Genomic DNA, 21,495 nt, shown 5'->3' with positions numbered 1-21,495 from the left:
AAAATGCAATGCTATTTCCTACCCACTAAAGTCATTTAAGTGACAATTTCAAATAAGATCAAATGTGTCTAGCAGGGATTATGAATGGCTATGCATCTTACTACCCTGCTAGTGAGAATAGGTAATCATTGGTACAATTGTGGTGAAAAACTCTTGTCAATAGCTACAAAGTTGAAGCTATTCATATCCTATGACTTAGCAATTTCATTCCTACTCATATGTCTAGTAGCCATTGGAATAGAACACACATGTGTAGTTGGTAAGAAAACATAAAATTAATGAAAAAGTAATTCCTTATAGTGCTACTTACAATAGGTTAAACTGAAGACATCCTAAAAGTCCTTCAACTGTAGAATGGATAAAGTTTTGCATGTTTGTATGTTAAAATACTGTTCGGCAATGATAATTAAGTAAACCACAAGGAACACCACGGCTTAAATCTGCCAAATATTATATTAAACAAAAAGTCAGACACAAAAAAGTACTTTCTGTATGATTGCGGTTAGAAAAAACAGAAGAAAAAGAAAAAAACTAGCTTATGCTGTTAGAAATGAGGGTAAAGAGAACATAAGAGGAGCTTCTGGTAAGTTGGTATTTTAAATTTATCAATGTGAACCCTGGTTACATGAGTGTTTTAATACTGTAAAAATGCATCCAATTGTGTCCTTATAATTTGTGCAATTTTATGTACCTGTATTTCAACACAAGTAAGGGTTAAATAATGAATAAATCACTGACAATCCAATTATATTTAAAATATATTTATTTATAATATCATAGTAGCACATAGTAATAGTGCACCAAAACATATTTAATTGATAACTAAATATTGGATATTAAATGTTTCCAGTTTGTTGATGTTATAAATGCAGTGACTATCTCTAAAACATTCTTCACTATGGATCTCTCTGGTTATTTTCTTATCATAAGATCCTAGAAGTGAAAATGTGTAATTAAAAATGAAGGACAATTATTCAGGTCTTGATATGAAGTAACAAATTATCCTCTAGAGAGAGAATGCTATGGAATATTATTCTTAAACCTCTAGTCTATTCTCATACAATAATATAAAACCAAAGGCAATGGGACAAATAAGGAGGTGCCTCCTGCTTGACTCCAGACTCCTGAAAGGATTTTATGTGTTTTTAAGTATATTGCCTTTGGCATGAGATTTTTCCATCAAAGAGTTATTCAAGCCAACAGTGCATGAAAATTCCCACACCATAATTTTCTAAATAGTCCTTCATCAGTAGTACTAAAATACGTTTCCATTCAAGAAAAGGAAAAATGCCTTCTTTTTCCAAACCCCTACCATTTTTTATACCATATTTTTCTTTCATCAGCTTCCTCCATTGGGCATCTGATTGATTGCATGTCCCTCTTCAAAGTCATCTTCATTTCTATGATTTTATTGGTCTTGTTTTCTGAATCTATGTTTTCTTTCTCTCTATTTTCTGCTAAACCATATCTCAGCCATACTTTGAAGACTGATTCAAGGTCTGTCATCTCCATAAGCACTACTCTCTTCCAAATTTGAGCTTTTTCTTTACTGAATATTCAATGCATTTGGGCTTAAACTTCTAATTTGATATGACTTAGTAAATGCCATCTTAAATTCCTTCCATGCAAATAAAATATTATGCATAGGCTTTTGTCTTCTTTGCTAGCATGGATTATTTTTATAGGTGTATATATACACCTATAAAATATATATAAAAATATATATATATTTTACTTATCCCTATCAAAACCCCCAACAAGAATATATCACCTCACAGATACTAAATAACTAATTTTGCAATAATCAGTGTTTTATTGAAAGCTAAATTTCTTACATCAGCTATTCACACTGGAGTATTTTATAGCAAAATAACAGAAAAAATCATTTTAACGTGTTTGAAAATTAATTATTCCATTATGCAATATAGTTTGGGTTATACATAAATGATACTGTCTGTGCGGTAAATACTCTAACTTTGTATAATTCAATACAGCAGTCATTAGCCACAAGTGGCTACTGAGCAAGCACTTGAAATGTGGTATATCTGAATCAAGATGATTCCGATTATATCGTGATTCATATTCAGATTTGTATTCTGTGAATATAAAATACACATCAGATTTTGAAGATTTATTCGAAAAGATAATATAAAATATCTCATTAACAATTTTTATATTGATATTATGTTAAAATAATATTTTGGATTATATTATGCCAAACAAAATATATTATTAAAATTAGCTTGGGTTGGTTTTAATGTGTTTTGCCTTTTTAATGAATCTAATAGAAAATTTTAAATCAAAACTGTGCTTTATATTTCTGTTGGCAGGCACTTCCATAAATCCTTTTAGAATATAAGCCATTATGAAAACGTTGGAGATAAGTTAGGAACCCTATCCTCAAGTAGAAATTGGAAGGATATGGATAGAAATGCTGAAGTACATTATAGTGAATGAGAGTTAAGATCTGAAATATCATGCTCAAGTTTATTGAGGCTTGGCATTAATGTTCTGAAGACATTCTGAGTATTTACATCTGTTCTTCCTGAGATATTTGAAAAATACCATTCCAAATTATTTTTATTTTTCTGAATTTCTGATAGTTGATAGGACTACAAAAAAGTATGTAAGGCATCTGCTTATATATCTGAAATCAGCAAGGGTTTTTAAGTCTTTAATTAATCAGAGATAGAAACTAGAGATATGACCTTTTAAAATAAGCTTTTAAATTAATTTATTAAGTTATTGCTTTTCTTTTAAAATATATTAATTAAGTTGGCTGGGCGTGGAGGCTTAAGCCTGTAATTCTAGCTCTTTGGAAGGCTAAGACAGGAGGATTGCTTGATCTCAGGAATTCAACACCAGCCTGAGCAAGAGCAAGACCCTGTTTGTACTAAAAATAGAAAACTACCCTGGTGTTGTGGTAGACGTCTGTAGTTATAGCTACTAGAGAGGCTGAGATGGGAGGATAGCTTAAGCCCAGGAGTTGGAGGTTGCTGTGAGCTAGCGTAACACCATACTACTCTAGCCTAGGGCAAGAGTGAGACTCTTGTCTCAAAAAAGAAAAAAAAAGAAATATATATATACATATATGTATGCATATATATGTTATTACTTTTGTATAAATTACATCAAACTGATTTTGCAAGTCTATTATTTTTTAAATGAATATTTATTGAATTATGAGCTCCATTATTCTAATTTTCTTCATACCATTTGCATTCTTCACACTTCTGTTTGTTAAGTGCATACAAAGAAAAATTATTTTTATAGTAGGCAACAGAAAGCTTTTTGTATGTATGTGTGTGTGGGTGTGTGTGTAAATGGCCCTCATTCCTAGCTATCGACATACAGCCTCTAATCTTCCCTTTCTGTGCCAATTCACAAAGTTCAGATTATCCCTCCCCCTTCATTCTCTCATTAACTTCATAAACATCTTTTAAATTGTTGGCTTCAAATTATTTCTCTCAGCCACTTTGGTCATTTATAACAATTGCACATTTACTTCTTAAAATGTTTCATACCTTCCTCTCCTCTTTCAGTTTCATACCTTCTTACCCCCTCATCACTTCTTCTTAATTTTCTTTGTGAAATCCAAATATAAAATGTATGAATATTGATGAGTTTCAAGTCAATGTCTTTGGATATACTCTCCAGGGATGTAGACAGATACATATACCCAATTGCTGAAATGAAGTTGACCCTCATTTAAAATTATACCCAACCCTGGCTCAGTGCCTGTAGCTCAGTAAGTTGGGCACCAGCCATATACACCCAGGCTGGAGGGTTTGAGCCCAGCCCAGGCTGCTAAACAATGACAACTGCAACCAAAAAATAGCCGGTCATTGTGGTGGGCGCCTGTGGTCCCAGTTACTCGGGAGGCTGAGGGAAGAGAATCGCTTAAGCCCAGGAGTTGGAGGTTGCTGTGAGCTGTCATGCTACAGAGCTCTACCAAGGACAACATAGTGAGACCCTGTTTCAAAGAAAAAAAAAATTATACCCAAGGCAACAGAGGAAAACTCTGTCTCAAAAGAAAAAAAAAGTCTGAACTCATCTCTTTACTGACGATACCTTTTATCGAGTTTTCCAAATCAGATGTCTGTAAGATATTGTGCATTCTACCCTCTGTCTCAATCTCTTATATAAATTCTGTTCATATGTCCTATCACCTTGCTTCTGAATATTTTAAACACTCATTTCCTACTTTTTATTCATTTCTGCTGCTGCCCTAGCAAAGGCCCTCATTCTCTCCCCTTTTATAATACTACCTAACTTCCCTATCAAATCTATCATTCTGCCTCCAATATATCTTCTGTCATTCCAGCATTAATCTTTACAACATGGAAATCCAAGTGTTCTTTTCCCACATTAAATTTCTTTAGTTCTTCATCTTCATCTTGAGCAGTATTTCTCAAAGTGGTGCAGATCGTTTTCCTCAGAACTACTAGATCATAAATACTGGGCATAGGCCTTGAATCTCCAGTTTTACCAATTCTCCAGGTATAAAATATAAAACATGACCCAATTTGAGAAACACATCCATAGGAGGAAAGCAATTAATCCATTCGTGAGGCTACATTGCCCTTCATTATCTGATTGAAGTTGTTGTTTTTCTAGTCTCTTCCATTATTTGTTCCGGCACTATTGAATAGATTTGTGACTTTCATCCATTTTCTCTCACAAATTTACTCCTCTGTACAAACTGATCCTTCAGCCTGAAATTCCTTTCCATCTTTATGTCTTGGCAATTTTCATTCAGCCTTCAAGTTTAGCTATTTGGCAGCAGGGAGTTATTTTTAATCTCTATGTTCCTGATGTTTCGCGAGGATCAAACATCCACAGTGTCCACATAAAAGGTGCTCAAATTCACCCCCCACAAACACATCCATGACAATCTTGATTCGTTTCCTCACTTCTTATTTATGTTTATTTTAGTTGTCTTTTCCTCCTTTGCACTGCCAAGCGTTAACTCACCAAGTGCAGAGATTCTATTTTCTGCTACAGTGCCTTGGCTTCCACATTAGCCGATATATAAACATTTGTTGACCGTCTGCCTCAATTAGCAATGTAATGCTACAAGTAAGTAGATGACAAATCCCCGGATTCCATGGTGTATGCACGGACAAAAAAACTCTAGGGAAAGAAAACTGGGATTCTGGAGAACTGTTCTAGGCCCAGGGTGTATGTTTGTTTGTTTTTCATTTTTATTAATTGTCAGTGTGAGGCACATCTCGTAATCCCTCTAACGGAAGATTTATACTGGGAAAACAAGAGGCTTTGGGATGGTTAAGTGGCTCTTAACCCTGGCTGGGCTTTATAATCATATGTGGGGTTGATATTCACTAACCCAATCTGGATGGGCGGTCCCACCCACCTCAGCAGGCCTGAAGTCTTCCCAGGCGATACCCAGGAGTGTCCAGTTGAAGGCCTTCTGCAGGAGAAGATGAACGTTATATACCCTCCATATCTCAACCTGTCCTCTGTGGACTTCTAAATTTTGATGTACAAAGAATGACATTTATTAAACTTTATATGCACACAAGGAACAGTTATGTGTTTTTCATCTGACATTACTCTTTCTGGTTAAAAAAAAAAAAACAACGAATTTTTGCTTTAACCAGAAGTCTGACTGGAGGCATTTAAAACTGGCAAAATATCACATCATTCACTTCTGGGAAGCAAAACAAAAGCACTGAGGTAAAGTATACTAAATGCATTTCATTTTTATTTCTCTAAACACACATTTCGGTACCTTTTGCTGTGCCGAGAACGGCATGTTCCTGGACATCTTTCAGGATCTCTGTTCTCCTTTATATCTTCCACTGTGCCAATGAATTCCATTGACATGGTATTTATAAGATGTTCAGAGAGACGGAGACCAACTGGCCTGACCCAGAGACCAAGAAAGTCAGTCGATACTGAATTTATCTCTAACTGGTCCTACACCTACAGAATGGGCCTGTGAGCTAAAACAGAGTGGGGAGGTAGGGAAGGAGAGACAAAACACACCCAAAAGAAAAAAATTAACAATACCTCTTACCAGATAGTCAAAGTTTTCTTATTATTTAACCCCAGCCTACTTTTTCAACATTTGATCTTTGTCGCACATCCTAGTATCTAGGAAAATTAAGCATACTTATATATCCCTGCTGAGCAAACATTACTTTGTGTTCATACCTGCTGAGTCTATTGTCTGCAATTCCTCCTCGTCTGATGACCAGGCTCAGATCAGAGCTTTATTTCAGGGTCACACTTGAATGTCTCCTTCCATACACCCAGACACCTCCAAACTCTACTCCAAATAGCGAGAATCCCCTCTCTGCAGCCTGTCTGCTGGGGACTATTTAAGCTTATCAGCACACCTTTGGAAAGATAGTAATATTCATATATACATTATGCTTCTTACTGTAGTTTAAGTTCTGTCAAGAGAGACACTAAGTCTGATTCATATCTCTGGCTGCCTAAGTGCTTGACACAGTATCTGAATTCTAGTTAGCTACTCGGTCAGTAATTACTGATAAAAGAAAGATGAAAATAAATATTTCTTTCAAAGGGCATGTTGTTACTGACAGGAGTGACAATATGTTTACCTAGAAAAGCATAAGGAGGCCCAGGAATTCTTTTGATGCCTACAATAAATTGCTACCCCCAAACACATACACAGACAAAACAGTAAATTTAGTTAATATTGGTCACTTTGCAGTGTCTGCTCCAGGAGCTTTATAAATGTATCACCTTCTTCAAACGTCACAGTAACTTCATGAGGCAGATACCATTCTCTCTATTTTAAATATAGGAAAATTAAGCCCACGGAGGTTAATGGCTAGGTCACAGGCCAATAGAATTGACTTATTGATTCTTATGTACTTCAAAGGTGGGGAACCTGCATCCTTAAGGGAACATGTAGCCTTTTGGCTGAGCCCACATTTCATATAGCAAATCCTTTCAGTAAAAGGGGTGCAGCAGCCAACAATGAAGCTTTCAGTGCTTCCTCTGTTTGGTGCCCAAAGAAAAATCTTGAAATCAAAAGATTCTTCACATGTTTGAGGTGTTTGAGATTTGAGATTTGAGATTTCCTCAAATCTCTCCTTCTTCAAGGATTACTGTCTGTACATTGAGAATAAAAGATATAAAACAGAGTTCCCTATCTTATGCTATGTTTTGCTTTCACTGTTTGGTTATATTTTAAAGACATAGTACTATAGCTATTCTGATGAATATGGCCATCTATTAAGAACTATAGCCAATATATTATCAAAAAGTCATTTTTTCTTATTAAGTGTCCTTTCAGCATTTTTGTTTATATAATTTTTCTACATTCAGAAATTAAAATCTTTTTCCTTTGTTGTTTTAAAATGCAATTAAATGAAAACCAGGGATTATTTAAAAGGTATGTAGTGTACACAGACTTTTCTGGAATCCAATTCTTTCATTAAATGAAGTCTTAGTTTTAAACATTTAAACCAGGTAAGCACAGTATGAAAAAAAATTATTTTGACCTTAATTTTATAGAACTTCTTCCATTTTAATATCCTTGGACAGTTTGGAACATGGTATTTTACTCATGTTAATTCAAGGACATTCTAAGTTGGTTGGCACCCTGAAATTGTGATGATTTTATTTTAACTCACTTGGATCTACATATGCCAATTTTCTCCTTCTCCTGATCCAATTACCCATCATAAAGGAATATTTTTAAATCCATAAATAATAATAATAGCTGAGTAGAAAATAATTTTGCAATTCTTTAAAATATTAGGTTAATAAGGAGTTGGAATTTTCGAGAATTGAGAGTTTTGTTATTGTGTAAGGACAGCAAGGTATCCAGTGTCAATATACAGCTTACATTGTTGTTTCTCAAAATTTGTTTAATGGTCTGAGAATATTGTGTGATTTTTAGGATGTGGATGGGTAGTGCTCAGATAGCGTGCAAATATACTGAGGTCCATCGCCTGGCTTCAGATTACCAAAGCAAGTAAATGAGCAAGCAGAGGGGATGTGAAAGAGGCAGACTATATAACAATTCATCAACACTAGCTTTCCAAATAAGGTTTAAAGCTCAGATATCTCATTATTAATTTGTTAGCTGAAAAGATAGAAATAAGTCCTGTCAGTTATGAAAAGGACTTAGCCACAAAATGACTAACAAATGTAAATTAAACAGAGAAGAATCAGACTTGTGTTTCATAGATACATGCCCTTAAAAGGTCTCTACTAAGACTAAGTAACAATATCAGAGTGGATAAAGTAACATTTTCTTGAGACTAATATTAGTAATTGCTGTCTGCCAAGATCTGTCAATACCAATATGCAACTGGCACCACTGTCTAAGCTGCAAATTCTATAAGAAGTGGCTTTTGAAACAGACAAAAATTTACTTCATCCTTTCAGGAAACTATCTTTAATATAGTGGGAAAAAGTAATGGTCTCTCTACCTTCTAGAAAAAGTCAAGGTCAAAATATGTGGACTTCAGTGAAAATATGTGTTTTATTTTCTCCCTGGGAAATTAAACTATAGCATTATAATTGGGCCCACTGGGTAAGCACATATGTTCCTTAGTATTTTGAATGTTATCTGTTACATGAGTTTTATTCTTTTAAAAAATTAGCAATCTGTTCTGTTAGTTTCATGCGTGCTTTAGCTATCCCAAGAAATAAAATAGTGTGAGTTACACCTACACAATACTCTTCCAAGTACGTTTAAGCAATTTATCGTCAGTCTTATCTAATTCTATATAAAATATTCTAATTAATTATATAATTAAGTTCGATAGTAACAGAAAAATTCAGAACTAGTTCTCATTTTTTCTTTCTTTTCTTCTATCAAGAGGTAGTCAAATTGTTACATTCTTCAGAAAATGGATTTTTGTTTTTGTTTCTGTTTCATTCTTTTGCAGTCTCTTCACTCTTGCAGTCGAGAAACTACAGACAGCTTTCACTTTTGGCAGAATAAATAACCAAAAGCCAATTCTTAATTTAAGATTCAGATAATTTAACAATGTACCAATAAAATAAGAATCTTTAATCAACAATTTTCACTTGATTATGTGAGTCACATGAGAATTTGACAACAGTAGTCAATTATCTGATATTGAAATTGTATAAATTCTCATAACATGTTTTCTTGGCAGATGGAAACTAAGTGGTCCTCATTTTTACCCATAATCTTATTGTCAACATTTTGTTCAAAAAAGTGAATCCAAGTTGGTCTAGCTCATTGTTTTTATTAATATCATAATATAAGCTTCATCATCTTTCCCATAGTGAATTTCTAATGATAATTCTTTACCAGGCTAAACAAGGGTTTTCTACAAGCCACAGAGATATACAAAGACATGATATAAGAAGTCTTCAGGGCCTTCAGCAAATTCAAGTGAAAATTTATTTGTGACAAATTGCTTTTTAAAATGGCTATAATCATTTTCCTCCCCTAACCAGTGTAGCTTCACAGATGCTCTTTTTTTTTTTTTTTTTTGTTGGGGATTCATTGAGGGTACAATAAGCCAGGTTACACTGATTGCAATTGTTAGGTAAAGTCCCTCTTGCAATCATGTCTTGCCCCCAGATGCTCTTATAATAGGTAGAACCTATTTCTCTATAATTTAAGTGTTGACTGACATTGTGACTTCCAATTCCATGTTGTTGTTGTTTTTTATTGTTAAATCATAGCTGTGTACATTAGTGCAATCAAGGGGTACAATGTGCTGGTTTCATATACAATCTGAAATATTCTCATCAAACTGTTCAACGTAGCTTCGTGACATTTTCTTAGTTATTGTATGTTGACGTTTGTACTCTGCCTTTAGTAAGTTTCGCCTGTACCCATTCTAAGATGCACCATAGGTGTAGCCCCACCCATTACCCTCCTTCCACCCAAACCTCCCCTCTCCCTTCCCTTTCCTTGGCCCTTTCCTCATAGTCTTGTGCTATAGTTGGGTTATAGCCTTCATATTAAAGCTACAATTTAGCTTCATAGTAGGGCTGAATACATTGGATACTTTTTCTTCCACTCCTGAGATACTTTGCTAAGAAGAATATGTTCCAGCTCCATCCACATAAACATGAAAGAGGTAAAGTCTCCATCTTTCTTTAAGGCTGCATAATATTCCATGGTATACACGTACCACAATTTGCTAGTCCATTTGTGGGTCAATGGGCACTTGGGCTTCTTCCAGGACTTAGCAATTATGAATTGGGCTGCAATAAACATTCTGGTACAGATGTCTTTGTTATATTGTGATTTTTGGTCTTCTGGGTATAAACCTAGTAAAGGAATTATAGGATCGAATGGCAGGTCTATTTTTAGGTCTCTAAGTATTCTCCAAACATCCTTCCAGAAGGAACGTATTAGTGTGCACTCCCACCAGCAGTGTAGAAGTGTGCCCTTTCCTCCACATCCATGCCAACATGTCTGGTTTGGGGATTTTGTTATGTGGGCTACTATTACTGGGGTTAGGTGATATCTCAAAGTAGTTTTGAATCTCAAAGTAGTTTTGATTTGCATTTCTCTGATGATGATGAGCTTTTTTTCATGTGTTTGTAGATCATGCATCTGTCTTCTTTAGAGAAGTTTCTCTTCAAGTCCCTTTCCCACCCTGAGATGGGATCACATGTTCTTTTCTTGCTAATACGTTTGAGTTCTCTGTGGATTCTGGTTATTTGACCTTTATCGAAGGTATAACCTGCAAATATTTTCTCCCATTCTGAGGGCTGTCTGCTTGCTATACTTACTATGCTCCTGGCTGTGCAGAAGCTTTTTAGTTTGATCAGGTCCCAGTAGTGTATTTTTGATACTGCTTCAATTGTCTGGGGAGTCCTCCTCAAAAAATATTCACCCAGGCCGATTCCTTCAAGAGTTTTCCCTGCACTTTCTTCAAGTATTTTTATAGTTTCATGTCTTAAGTTTAAATCTTTTATCCAGTGAGAGTCTATCTTAGTTAATGGTGAAAGGTGTGGGTCCAGTTTCAATCTTCTACAGGTTGCCAGCCAGTTCACCCAGCACCATTCGTTAAATAGGAAATCATTTCCCCACTGGATGTTTTTAATTGGTTTGTCAAAGATCAAATAATGGTAAGTAGGTGGATTCATCTCTTGGTTCTCTAGTCTGTTCCAGACATCTACGTCTCTGTTTTTGTGCCAATACCATCCTGTCGATTTATAGTACAGTCTCAGGTCTGGTAGAGTGATTCCTCCTGCTGTGTTTTTATTTCTGAGTAATGTTTTGCCTATTCTAGGTTTTTTCTGATTCCATATAAAACAAAGTATTATTTTTTCAAGATCTTTAAAATATGACAATGGAGCTTTAATAGGAATTGCATTAAAATTATATATTGCTTTGGGTAGTATAGACATTTTAACAATGTTGATTCTTCCCAGCCAAGAGCATGGTATGTTTTTCCGTTTGTTAACTTCTTCAGCTATTTCTTTTCTTAAAGTTTAATAGTTCTCTTTGTAGAGATTTTTCACATCCTTTGTTAGGTATACTCCCAAATATTTCATCTTCTTTGGCACTACTGTGAAAGGAATAGAGTACTTGACTGTTATTGGGCTTGGTTATTGTTGGTATATATAAAGGCTACAGATTTATGGGTGTTGATTTTGTAGCCTGAGACATTGCTGTATTCCTTGATCACTTCTAAAAGTTTTGTAGTAGAATCCCTAGTGTTTTCCAGATATACAATCATGTCATCTGCGAAGAGTGAAAGTTTGATCTCTTCTGACCCTATGTGGATACCCTTGATCGCCTTTTCCTCCCTAATTGCAATGGCTAAAACTTCCATTACAATGTTAAAGAGCAATGGAGACAATGAGCAACCTTGCCTGGTTCCTGATCTAAGTGGAAATATTTCAATTTAACTCCATTCAATATGATATTGGCTGTGGGTTTGCTGTAGATGGCCTCTATTAGTTTAAGAAATGTCCCTTCTATACCAATTTTCTTAAGTGTTCTGATCATGAAGGGATGCTGGATATTATCAAAAGCTGTTTCTGCATCAATTGAAAGAATCATATGGTTTATGTGCTGAATTACATTTATAGATTTATGTATATTGAACCAGCCTTGAGACCCTGGGATAAATCCCACTTGGTCGTAGTGTACAATTTTTTTGATATGTTGTTGAATTCTGTTTGTTAGGATCTTATTGCGTATTTTAGCATCAATATTCATTAGTGATATTGGTCTATAATTTTCTTTTCTTGTTGGGTTTTTCCCTGGTTTGGGGATCAAGGTGATGTTTGCTTAGTAGAATGTGTTGGGTAATATTCCTTCTTTTTCTGTATTTTGGAAGAGGTTTAGTAATATAGGTACTAGTTCTTCTTTAAAGGTTTGATACAATTCTGACATAAAGCCATCTGGTCCTGGGCTTTTCTTTTTAGGGAGATTTTGTATAGTTGATGCTATTTCAGAACTTGATATAGGCCTGTTCAACATTTCCACTTCATTCTGGCTAAGTCTTTTAGGTGGCGTACTTCCAGGTATTGTCGATTTTTTTCAGATTTTCGTATTTCTGAGAATAGAGTTTCTTGTAGTATTCGTTAAGGATTTTTTAAATTTCTGAGGAGTCTGTTGTTATTTCATCGTTACCATTTCTGATTGATGAAATTAGAGATTTTACTCTTTTTTTCCTGGTTAGGTTGGCCAAAGGTTTGGTATTGATATTTTCAAAAACCAACTTTTGGATTTATTGATTTGTTGTCTAATTCTTTTGTTTTCAATTTCATTTAATTCTGCTCTGATTTCGGTTATTTCTTTTCTTCTGCTGGGTTTGGGGTTGGAGTGTTCTTTCTTCAATTGCTTGAGATGTCCCATTAAATTATTAACTTCCTGTCTTTCCGTTTTTCTTGAGGAAGGCTTGCAGTGCTATAAATTTCCCTCTTAGGACTGCCTTTGCAGTATCCCAGAGGTTCTGGTAATTTGTGTCTTGATTGTTGTTTTGTTCCAAAAATTTGGTGATTTCCTTCTGAATCTCATCTATAACCCATCTATACTTCAGCATAAGGTTGTTTAGCTTCCATGTTTTTGTATGGGTATGCAGGTTCCTGTTGTTATTGAGTTCAACTTTTATTCCATGGTGGTCTGAGAAGATGCAAGGAATAATTTCTATTTTTTTTTAATTTGCTGAGGTTAGATTTGTAGCCTAGGATGTGGTCAATTTTGGAGTATGTTCCATGGGCTGATAAGAAGAATGTATATTCACTTTTGTTGTGATGAAATATTCTGTAGATGTCTGTTACGTCCACATGTTGAATGGTTATGTTTAAATCTAAAATTTCATTGCTTAGCTTCTTTTTGGAGGATCTATCCAGCACTGCTAAAGGGGTGTTAAAATCTCCAACTACTATGGAACTGGAGGAAATCAAGTTGCTCATGTCTGTTAGAGTTTCTCTTATAAATTGAAGTGTGTTAGGGTGACTTACTATGCAACAACAGATAATTGATAGACTGATTGTGTATGAGTCCTGTGTCTCTGAAAAGTTTAGATTGTTTACCTTTTAAAAGATGTAGCATAATGTATGTAGTTTAGTGCAGAGACTTTACTCAGTAATGAATTATTGAATTAATTGAAAGGTTTCTATGGCAATAAGCAGTTGACGTTTGATAACTTAATATCATCCATATAATCTGTAGGAAATAATCAATCCCTCCTTTACCATATTTAATGATCTGAACATTTAATAGGGATATTGACACATGGAGAAGGTTGACTCTCAAGGTAGTATAAATTGTTTCCACATAACTTTTGATCTTCATATAAACACACATACTCTAATATTTGTAATAATGGCAGGAGTTGATTACAGCAGAAGAGTTGGATTTAATATTTTCTTCACATTTGGGGAACTAATCCTTAAAGTGGTCTCACTGTAGTTGAAATCTCAGGGTAAGAGCTCACTAGCATCTTCATTTGCCAATAGACAGGAAATATGGCAGCTGTGTTTTTCCAAAGTGTTATCCTTAGACTATACCATGTCACCTTGGAGCTTGCTAGAAACACAAATCTCAATCCTCCTCACTCTTCATACCTACTAAGTCCAATTCTGCATGTTACTAAGATCCTCAAGTTATTTTCCAACCTGTGAGCCTAAAGTAAATTGAAGAGGACCTCTCCCAGCTCAGAAAGTGATTAGTGGTTCTCTTAGGAACAGGGGGTAAAATTGAAATTGTTCCTATGCTTTTGAGTCATTTATATACAACCCTTTAAAAGATAGTAATGACTATCAGATTAACTAACAGATTAAAGAGGTATTTTTCCAATCCTGGTTGGGTTAGCATTAATGACCTGCCTACAGAAATTCATGGAGTACAAAAGTTTCCAGTATTTCCTAGAAAAGACTCTTTTCTAGGGATAGGATAAAGAAAGGGCTATAATGGCAATAAAGTCTCAAAGGGTATTAATTGAATTTTTCTCCTAAACAAGGCCCAGCTGGAGAATGAAGGGATTAGCAGGATTGAAAGAGAGTTTCTTAGGAGGAGTAATTTCAGTCTACTGTCCTTTTCTATTCAGCTGGAAAAAACTTGTGTGGCACAGAGGGAGACATTATGGGCAATTGTGACCATGTGATCAACTCAGTTGTGCCCTATGTTTTGATAATCACAATGGAACCATTGGATCCTGCACTTTCTGTATTTATAAAACTATGAAGTTGAAAGGGCCTTAAATATCATTTTTCTGTACTCATAGTTCAATAAAAGTGTGCTTTTTGAAACATGCTGCTCACACCTGGCAGCACATCTACTTTAAAAAAAAAAAAAAGGCCTCTTCTAGGCTGAAACCTTATCCTCTTCTAGGCTGAAAAAGAGCAGTCCTTCCACTCTTCTCTTCAGGACATGGCTTCTTGATCATTTTCAGACACAGTTATCTTTCTCTTGGAAGCTCTTTTTGTGCTCTTAGCTTCAATTACTTCAATTTGCTTTTGCAGGCTCTCCTAAGGATAGAGGAAATGCTCTCCATAAATGGCAGAGTTTATTTTTACCAGGACAGCAGAAGTCAGAGTTGAATTGAAAAATAAAAGGAATTTTATTTTGTAGGTACCGCATGACCACAAAAAACTCAAAAGCTTTTCTCTTCTAAAAAAAGAAAAAGGGTGAAGCTCCAGTAACTTGGAATAATACAGCAATTTCAATTTCTCCATCCTTGTAATTTATTATTTCCAGGGAGCCAAAGAGGCTCCCACTATTATATTAATCAATTCATATAAGAATATTTATGCACCCAACTTAAATGCTCCCAGATTCCTGAAACAGACTTAATTACTCTGAGCAATATTATATCCCTTACCATAATAGCAGGTGATTTTAACACTTCTCTTACAGAGCTGGACCGATCCTCTAAATGGAAACTAAACAAAGATACAAAAGACTTAAATGTGACCTTAGAACAACTGTGCCTGATAGACATATATAGAACACTCTACCCCAAAGGTAAAGAATATACGTTCTTCTCATCAGCCCATAGAACATTCTCCAAAATTGATCATGTCCTAAGACACAAAGCAAATCTCAACAGAATCAAAAGAACTTAAATTTTACTCTTCTCAGACCACAAAGCATTAAAGGTGGAACTCAACTCCAACAAAAATGTTCAACCCCACACAAAGGCATAGAAATTAAAAAACCTTATGCTGAATAACAGTTGGGTGCAAGAAGAAATAAAAGAGGAAATCATTAACTTCCTTGAGCATAACAACAATGAAGACAAAAGCTACCAAAACCTGTGGGATACAGCAAAAGCAGTCCTAAGAGGAAAATTTACTGCTTTAGATGCCTACATCTGAAAAACAGAAAGAGAGCACATTAACAAACTCAGAACCCATCTTATAGAATTGGAAAAAGAAGAACAATCTAAGCATAAACCCCGCAATAAAACAGAAATATCCAAAATTAAATCACAGATTAATGAAATTGAAAACAAAAGAATCATTCAGAAAATTAACACAACAAGAGTTGTTTTTTTTTTTTTAAACTAAATAAAATAGATAAACCTTTGGCCAGACTAACTAGAAATAGAAAAGTAAAATCTCTAGTAACCTCAATCAGAAATGATAAAGGAGAAATGACAACAGATGCCACAGAGATTCAAAAGATTATCTCTGAATACTATAAGAAACTCTATACCCAGAAATTTAGCAATGTGAAGAAATGGATCAATGTTTAGAATAATAACCTCTCCCTAGACTCATCCAGAAAGAAACAGATCTCCTGAACAGACCAATTTCAAGCACTGAGATCAAAAAATAATAAAAAATCTCCCAACAAAATAATGCCCTGGTCTGTATGGTTTCTCACCTGAATTCCATCAAATCTTCAAAGAAGAGCTTATACCCATACTGCAGAAATTATTCCAAAAAATTGAGAAGGAAGGAATCTTCCCCAACATGTTCTACAAAGCAAACATCACCCTGATACCAAAACCAGGAAAAAAAACAACAAAAAAGGAGAATTTCTGACCAGTTTCACTAATGAATATAGATGCAAAAATTCTCAACAAAATCCTAGACAATAGAATACAGCTTCTCATCAAAAAAAGTCATACATTATGAACAAGTAGGTTTCATTGCAGAGATGCAAGGCTTGTGTTACATACACAAGTCCATAAACATAATCCACCATAGCAAAAGAAGCAAAAACAAAGACCATATTATCCTCTCAATAGATACAGAAAAAGCATTCGATAAAATCTAGCATCCTTTTCTAATTAGAACACTGAAGAGTATAGCCATAGGTGGTATATTTCTTTTTTTTTCTTTTTTTTAATTTATTTATTTTTATTGTTACATCATAGCTGTGTACATTAGTGCAATCAAGGGGTACAATGTGCTGGTTTCATATACAGTCTGAAATATTCTCATCAAACTGTTCAACGTAGCCTTCATGGCCTTTTCTTAGTTACTGTATGTAGGCATTTGTTCTGATCTTGTGGTTGTGAGGAAATCTGGCATGTTTTCTTCCTGGGTTCCAGGATTTCCCACATTATTAGACCCCCATGTCTAATGATATGAACCTTATTCTCAAATACTGATTATGTATTATGAAAAAAAATCCCTCTAGTCTTAGTTATTTTTTAATTTTTTCCAAGAGTCACACTTCATGGGGGCAAGACATGATTGCAAGAGGGACTTCACCTAACAATTGCAATCAGTGTAACCTGGCTTATTGTACCCTCAATGAATCCCCAACAACAACAAAAAAGAAAAGATAAAAATGGGTATTTAGAGGTGAAAATAGAAAATCTCTAGTTGAGGTGAAGTGAAAATGTCACAGCTTCTGTAAAGTTATCCCCTTAAATTTTATAATCTAATATTTATTATTTGCTAAAACAATTTTCTGACAAAACATATCCAGATACTTGAATTCACACCAAATTAGTAAGAAAGCAAGCCAGGTTTAAACTTTAATATGTGGAGATGTGAATTAATATAAAAATTTCTTTCATGGAAGAATATTCTTTTGTGAGTGTTTGATTATGACAAGGTGGTATATTTCTTAAACTGATCAAAACCATCTATGAGAAACCCACTGGTAATATTTTACTGAAAGCTTTTTCACTTAGAACTGAAACTCAACAAGGTTTCAATATAGCCACTACTATTCAATATAGTGCTGGAAGTTCTAGCCAAGACAATCAGGCAAGAGAAGGAAATAAAGGGCATGGGATCAGAGGAGATTGAACTCTCTCTCTTTGCTGATGATATAATCTTATACTTAGAGAACACCGAAGACTCAACCACAGACTCCTGGAAGTGATAAAAAGATACAGTAATGTCTCAGGATATAAAATCAATGTCCACAAATCAGTAGCCTTTATATATGCCAATAACAGCCAAGATGAGAAGCTAATTAAGGACACAATCCCTTTTGCAGTAGCTTCAAAGAATATGAAATACCTACGAATACCTAAAAAGAAGTGAAAGACCTCTATTAAGGAAACTATGAAACCCTACAAAAAGCAATAGCAAAAGGTATTAACAAATGGAAGAACATACCATGCTCACGGCTGGGAAGAATCAACATTGTTAAAATGTCTTTACTTTCCAAAGTAATCTACAGATTCAATGCCATCCCTATTAAAATACCAATATTATACTTTCAAGACTTGGAAAAAATAATTCTTCATTTTGTAAGGAACAACAACAACAACAACAACAAAAAAAAACCTATTTAGCAAAAGGCAGTTCTTAGTAATAAAAACAAAGTCAGAGGCATCAGCATAAAAGACTTTAGGCTGTATTACAAGTCCATAGTGATTAACAAAAATAGAGACATAAACATCTTGAACTGAATAGAAAACCAGGAGATGAAACTAACATCTTCCAGTCATCTAATCTTTGATAAACCAAACAAGAACATACACTGGGGGAAAGAATCCCCATTCACTAAGTGGTGTGAGAATCATTTCTTTAAAAGTATTCTAAGGAATTATCTAGACATGGAATTTATAGGCATATGTTTGTTTTGGTTTAGTTTTTGTGGTATTAAAAATTGAGGCTAGGCATGATGACCCACCTGTAATTCTAGAACTTTGTAAGGCCAAGGCAGGTGGATTGCTTGAGCCCAGGAGTTTGAGGTTGCAGTGTTGATGTCACTGAACTCTAGCATGGGTAACAGAGTGCTTTAATAATTAAAAGCAACTTAAATATACAAGAATATTGAAAGGGTAAAACAATCATGAATATAACCTTTTTGCAAAACATTGCAAATCCAGCAATGGAAACTTCATTTTGATACTATGAACACTAAAATAATTCAAAATATTATGGCTGTATAATTACTGTCTAGAAGTATCTTATGCAAAAGGTAAAGCAAAACTTTACAAATGCTTGGTGGTGGGATTTAATAAATTAAAAAGACACAAGTCTAACAAATGCATGTCAAATATGCAGAACATAATAGCTTTCATATTCAAATAAATTTGTAATAGCCTTTGGGTACCTTACATATTATAAAGTACAGGAGCTTCTAACTTTGAAATAAAAATTATAGTACAGTTTCATTACAGTAGAGTTCCATGTTGCTCTTTATTTTCCACCCAATTTTGTAGTACCAAATTTTTATTAAAGAAAGATGAAGGCTACTATTTATGGTACTTTTGTGGATTAGATAAAACAACTACCTTATAGCTATTAAACTGCTGGAAAATGCGTAAAGCTCTGTATTAATATTGACTTTAATATACAAAATTAAGTGTGAAAGGAGAATTCCCAGAGGTTAAAATCAAAGAAGAAATCAGAAAACAGAGAGGTTAGCTGAAGTGGATGTCTTAGTTGTCCTAAGAGTAGTTTGTTATTATAGAGGAATGTACAAGAGTGACTGGATTCTAAAGAGTTATATAAGATAAAGAAATGATGCTTGTGCTAACAAGAGGTGAGGAATGATACTGTCTCCATGAAGTCTGGGCTATCAAAGGTTGCAACTGAAATAAAAATGTGGACAAGAGAAACCCCACCCCCATTCAAGGGGTGATAACAAAGCAACTTGTCTGTTTTTTTCTTGGATTCTATGTAAGAAAAAAACAATCTTTTGAAAAATTCATTGTCAGGGTCCTGCCCTTGGGGCAGGGTCCACTAAAACCTGTGAAACTGGTGGCAACCAACGGAAGAAATATAAAGTTAGAAACGACGGCAAAGAAAGAGACATGAGACAAAATAGAATTCAAGGTGGAAGCTCAGGGGTCCATTGCCTGTTTGGGGGATTCTGGTGATGGCACTGAGTGTTTGCTCCACTCTGCTTTTATTGTAGCCTATTTGCCCAGAGGGTAAGATGAGGGAGGGAACAAAGATACCAGCTTGAGTAGCCTTGAGAAATATGAAATCTGAGCCTGGCATTGGAATAGACTCCCATGTGAGATCACACACACAGATTTCTAGGGAGGTGTTAAAATCTGCTAGTTCCCTATGGAGTAAAATGCCACTGGCATTAATCTTTTTTTTTTTTTTGTAGAGACAGAGTCTCACTTTATGGCCCTCGGTAGAGTGCCGTGGCCTCACACAGCTCACAGCAACCTCCAACTCCTGGGCTTAAGCGATTCTCTTGCCTCAGCCTCCCGAGTAGCTGGGACTACAGGTGCGCGCCACAACGCCCAGCTATTTTTTGGTTGCAGTTTGGCCGGGGCCGGGTTTGAACCCGCCACCCTCGGTATATGGGGCCGGCGCCTTACCGACTGAGCCACAGGCGCCGCCCGGCATTAATCTTTTATGAGGAATCAGTGGGAAGGAGGAATTTTCCTCCCATCACCACCACAGAGGATCTTCCTCTGTCATAAAGGATATAAGTTGTTCTGCCCACATGTCAGGGCTGGAGCTACTCCTTTGTTCTCTGCCCCAGGCAAATGCAAATCTCCACAATGGGTAACTGCTTTGCCTGTTTATTAGGCAGGAAACAACCCAGGTAATGTATCTTTCTAGGTCTTTGCTATAGTCTCTTCTATGGCCATTTTTCCTCAGAGGGCTCACAGACCCAGCAGGGGTGTTTGTAAGCTGTATCCCCAATAGGCTAGAATTTCAGAAAAGGCAGGAAGCTTGCTAGCAATGGCTAACTTAAATATAAACTAGCTTATTTTTCCTTGTTCCGACTCACGCAGTTTACTTTTTAATTTTCCTCTTTTGCTTTCCCTTTCCTATGGGGTCTTCGGTCCCATTCTCCCATCAATTCATAATTCTGCACCTTCCTTTGCATTCAGTTAGAGATGTGGTTTGCTGTTTTAATCACAGGATATCTGGGGGAGCGGGAAAGTCCTGAAAATACTACTAGTAGGGATGATTTCTGGCTTCTAATGTGATGTCATGAACTAGAAATGGGGGGAGATGTGGACTTTCAGCTTACACAACCCGTGTGAGCTAGCTTTATCCAACACCACACTGGTTTAAACAGTGAACTCATATCACTTGAATAATCCAGCAATAATCAGATTATAAAAGAGCTACATCTTCAGTAAGATGGTGAACTAGGAAAAAAATGGCATATTTTCTATATGTATTGCCTATTTACATTTTGATTCTACAACTTAAAATACAAAATGTTTTATACATACACTTTGCCACATCTACATTTCCAGCGTAACTGTATGCCATTTATACCATTCTTGAAACCCTGAAAACAAAGGTTAATAACAATGAATTGCTTTGGGACTCATAATTTGTCTGGTGCATCTAAAAAAACAAATACAAAATTGATCTGAAAAGGGGATTCTCAACCTAATTGGCACAGGAAATATCCAGTGAAAAATACTGAGCTCATAACAAAATTTAAAGTACACTATGAAACAAAATAAAAAGGCAACATTAGCAGAAACAAAAATCAGCAGCCTTAAACCCTCAATAACTATAAACATTATATAATTGTGCATTTATCTCTGTCTCTGTGTATAGATATATAATTATGATTCCATGTCTTTAAAAATGGTAGGACTATTTGTACTTTTTAAATCTTCTTGAATGAGTTTTAAGGCTATATTTTTGTCAAGGAAGTTCTTGATTTCACCTAATTTTCAAATCTAT

This window comes from Nycticebus coucang, chromosome 4 (assembly GCF_027406575.1).
Source record: "Nycticebus coucang isolate mNycCou1 chromosome 4, mNycCou1.pri, whole genome shotgun sequence".
Taxonomy (NCBI): Eukaryota; Metazoa; Chordata; class Mammalia; order Primates; family Lorisidae; genus Nycticebus; species Nycticebus coucang.
This window is presented reverse-complemented; position numbering follows the sequence as displayed.